Raw genomic sequence first — 4,851 nt, forward strand, 5'->3', positions numbered from 1 at the left:
CTTACAAGGTAAGCATTCTACCAATTGAGCTGTGCTTGTATCCCCAAACTACCGCAATCTTAAAAGACAATTTTCTCCCAGATGCCCCTCAGTAGATGAATGGATAAAGAAAATATGGTATATATACACAATGGAATTCTATGCCTCCATCAGAAAGAATGACATTGCCCCATTTGTTAGGAAATGGAAAAACCTGGAAAAAATTATATTAAGTTAAGTAAACCAGGTCCAAAGAAACATAGGTCCCATGGTTTCCCTTATTTGCAATAACTAGTATATGTCTGAGTCAAGCAGAAAAGGTCAGATAAGGTGATGTTAGGGAAATGAACCCTAAGATATGTATTCAAATGCTTTTTTTTCTTTCATGCGATTGCTTCTAACACATTTATAAGATTATTTCTTTGTTGTTTTGTATGTCCCTCCCCCACTGTATAACCCCTGCGTTCACTGTATTTGAGGTAGGTATAATTTGTGGAGGGGAAGGGGAAAAGCAAATCGTTTAAATAGGGATACAGGTGGACCCATTGCAACAATGAGATGTACAAGTCGTTATGTCGAAAACGAACTTTACAACTTTGATGAGGGGAGGAGGAGGATTGGGTGGGGGACAGGGAGGGGGGGAGGATGGGAAGGGATAGAAAGGGGAAACAAAGGAGGAGGCTACAATGCTTGATAAGAAATGTACTCATTATCTTGCCCATGTAATTGTAACCCCTCTGTACAGTATTTTCACAATAAAAAAAGACAGTTTTCTAGAGTTAGGTATGTATTACATGAAAGTCAAGCCTTGGGGATCATGATATTCCTATTTTCTACAATAAAAAGTGCATATTTTCCCCTCTGAAAACCCAAAGGAAGTCTTCTGCAAAGGACTACATGTAAATTCAGACAGGATTTGTGTATGTTTGTTCCATATTCTGTAAGTCTGAGTTTAAAATAAAATAGTAGCATATTCTGTATATTTATCTCTGGGGTCTGGCAAGGATAAGCTTCACAGCTTTGTAATTATCAGTATAATATATGGTAGAATATATGCTTATATGTAGTCCTCTGCTATCTATAATTTCTGTCTAAAGGTATCATTTGCATGATAATTGAAAGTTGGAGGGGTCATGTATTTTCTTAGTCCTTCTTGAGGTATAATCTCAAATGCTAAACAAAGAACATCCTCCTATAACTTTACTTTCTCGCCATCTTTGACTTTAAGAAGAAATGATATCTAATAACATGTGGATGCAGAACTGGATCAGTGTAAATTGGAAGTAGTTAGAAATTCTAAAAGGTGCCAAAGTGCCTTAGGATGAGTTTTGCTTTTTTTTTCTGAGATTTAAGAAGTACTAGATAAATATCTTGGAAGCTTCCAGGAAAGTAAAAGTCTAGGGAGAGTATTGTTGGCAGAAATAGTACAGCTTTCATATTATTGAGATTAGAATTTCACAAGAAGAATTTTATCAAGAGAAAAAATAAAGGCATACAAATTGGAAAAGAATAAGCCAATTTGTCACTATTGTACAAGGTGGGAGCTTCCATATAGACAATTCCAAAGACTCGATTTGGTGAGTAGCTCAAATGATAGGAGTGCTTGCTTACAAAGCAAGCCCAGAGGCCTGAGCTCAAACCCTAGTATTAAAAAAAAGACAACCCAAAGATACCACCCAAAGCTATTAGAACTAATAAATAAATTCAGTTTCAGGATCCAAAACAAGCATACAAAAAGCTTGCTATATGCAAATATCAAATTTTACAAAAGAGAAATGGAGAAAGCAATCCCATTCACAATAGCTGCAAACAAAATAAACAACACAATGCTACAAAACAATAAAGTTAACCAGAGGTGATTGATCTCTGCAAGGAAAATTGTAAAACACTGATGAGAGAAAGAGCACACACACACACACATACACACACACAGCTGCATATACACACATGCACGTGCACACACACTCAGAGCAAAACATACTGTGTTCATGGATTGAAAGAATTAGTGTTGTGAAAATGCTTCTATTACCCAAAGCAGTCTACAGATGCAATGTAATCTTTATCAAAGTACCAACAATATTCTTTATTGAACAAAAAAAAATGACCCTAAAACTTGTATGAAATCCCCAAATACTACAAATAGCTAAGGCCATATTGAGCAAAAACTACAAGGTAGAAGGGATTACACTTCATAATAAACTACAGAGCTGTGGTAATCAAAATAGCATGCTATTGTCATTAAAACACACATGTAGAACAATGGAAAAGAGAAAATATAAACATACATCTGATAAGGGGTTAGTTTCCAAAATATATAAGAAACTCAGAATAAAAGCAAACCTCAAAAGCAAAGAAACAAAACACTCTGACATAAAAAAGCTGTAGCTACTCAGTAAGCTGAGATCTGAGGATGGCAGTTAGAAGGCAGCCCAGAGAGAGAAGTTCATGAGACTCTTTTTTTTTGGGGGGGGGTCCGGTCGTGGGGCCTGAACTCTGGGCCTGGGCACTGTCCCTCAGCTCTTCAGCTCAAGGCTAGTGCTCTACCACTTGAGTCACAGCGCCACTTCTGGCTTTTTTCTTTTTGCTTATGTGGTGCTGAGGAATCGAACCCAGGGCCTCAGGCATGCAAGGCAAGCGCTCTACCACTGAGCCAACTTCCCAGCCCCCCCTTTTTTTTTTAAATGAGCAATAGTCTCAATATGTAGCTCAGATTGGCTTGAACTCACAATCTTCTACTTCACTCTCTGTAGTGTTAAGATTTTAGGTATGTGCCATTTCTGGCACCAAAAGATTGTTTTTTAATGAAATGATATTTTGTGTTGGTATTCTGTGGTAGCAATGGTAATTGGTACAAATAAGTCTCTGGAGAACAATTTGACAATATATAATACATTTAGATCAAGTCACTTCTAGTGATGCAGATTGAGATAATGATCAGAGATACACATGCAGGTTTGTAAGCAATGATAATTTTTGCATTTCTTGCTCATTCTGTGTGGACAGTGGCAGTGTAAGGTAGGCTAATGCTATGGTTTGGATGTAGTTAATTGTGTGGTTATGTTCCTTTTGGGTCCACGGTGAGTAAGGATTTACTCTCCAGGGTGGCACTTTGGGAGAAAGTGGAACTTTTGGGAGGGAATCTTGGTGTGGGTTCTTATGCCATTAGAGGTATGCTCTGGCAAGCATCTGTGGGCCCCAGTCGCTAAATTTCTGTCAGATGTGACTTTCTGCCATGATGTGAATATATTGGGGATGGCTTTCACCCAAACTGAGCCGATGTTATACATTGCTATATTTCTGTCCATCCCTGTCCCTGTCCCTCTCCTCTCACTTTTGTGCTATTATTGTCATAAGCATTTGACATACATATATATATATATATAAAACAGGCATTCACTCTTACAGTTCTTGCTTTGTGTAATCTTCAGGTTTAAAAGTATTAATAGAACAGAAGAGTACACACAAAAGTATACATAATTTACTTCTTTTCCACCTGGAACCATGGAGGGTATTGAAGAGAATAAAAAGAAGGTTCTTGCTGTGCCAGAAACCCTTAAGAGAAAGAAGGAATTTTGCTGAGCTGAAATTAAGGTGCCTGAGAAAGAAAGGTGCCCAGAAGAGGCTTTGAAAGACAAGGAGAAACTTCATCTATGAAAAAGCTAGGCATTATCACAAGGAATACAGGCAATGTACAGAACTGAGATCCAAATGGCTACAATGGCTACAAAAGTGGGCAGTTTCTATGTACCTGCAGTACTTAAATTGGCATTTGTCATCAGAATCAGAGGTATCAGTGGTGTGAATCCAAAGGTCTGTATGGTGTTGCAGCTTCTTTGCCTTTGCCAGATCTTCAATGGCACCTTTATTAAGTTCAATAAGGCTTAAATTAAGATGCTGAGATTGTGGAACCATATATTGCATGGGGATACCCAAACCTGAAGTCCGTAAAGGAGCTCATCTATAAGCATGGTTATGACAAAATCAGTAACAAGCAAATTGCCTTAACAGATAGTACATTGGTTGCTTGATCTCTTGGTAAATATGGCATCATCTGTATAGAGGATCTATTTAATGAGATCTATACTGTTGAAAAACACTTCAAGGAAGCAAGTAACTACCTGTGGCCCTTCAAGTTATCTTCTCCATGAGGTGGCATGAAGAAGACCACTCACTTTGTAGAAGGTGGAGATGCTGGCATCAGGGAGGAACAGGTCAGTAGGCTTCTTAGAAAGATGAACTGAGGTGTCTGTCATGCTATTTTTGTAATTGGATCTGTTAATAAATAGTGATGCTAGCAAAAAAAGCATGCATACTTAAAAATATAAACCCATTTATCAGCCACTTTTGATCCTCCTTGTCATTATTCTGTGTGGGTTTTTGTGTATGTATGTGAGTGTGTGCCAGTCCTGGGACTTGAACTCATGGCCTGGATATTGTACTTGAACTTTTTGTTCAAGGATAGAACTACCACTTGAGCCATAGCTCACTTCCAGATTTTTTTGGTAATTAATTGGAGAAAGAGTCGCATGGGTTTTATTGTCCTAACTAGCTTTGAACCTCGATCATCAGATCTCAGCCTCCTGAGTAGCTAGGATTACAGGTGTGATCTACTAGTGCCTGGCCTCTTTGGCATTATTTTGTTTCAGTCTGAAGGTCTTTCTCTAGTATTCCTTTTAGAGAAGATTGATTGCCAATGACTTCTCTTAGATTTTACTTCTAGAATTATTCAGATGATTCCTATTGTTTTCATTTTTAAGTTCATTCTGTTTCTTGTATCTTTTTTTTTATTTTTTATTGTAAAGATACTATACAGAGGGTTACAGTTACATGAGTGAGGTAATGAGTACACTTCCTCTTGAACATTGTTAGCCC

General features: G+C 37.8%; 1 pseudogene; it reads left to right on the forward strand.

The window, feature by feature from the left end:
- The first annotated feature begins 3,480 nt into the window (after window positions 1-3,480).
- LOC105991386 lies at window positions 3,481-4,242 on the forward strand (annotated as a pseudogene).
- Window positions 4,243-4,851: the final 609 nt, after the last annotated feature.

Source organism: Dipodomys ordii, unplaced genomic scaffold, assembly GCF_000151885.1.
Source record: "Dipodomys ordii isolate 6190 unplaced genomic scaffold, Dord_2.0 Scaffold72, whole genome shotgun sequence".
In the NCBI taxonomy this organism is placed as follows: Eukaryota; Metazoa; Chordata; class Mammalia; order Rodentia; family Heteromyidae; genus Dipodomys; species Dipodomys ordii.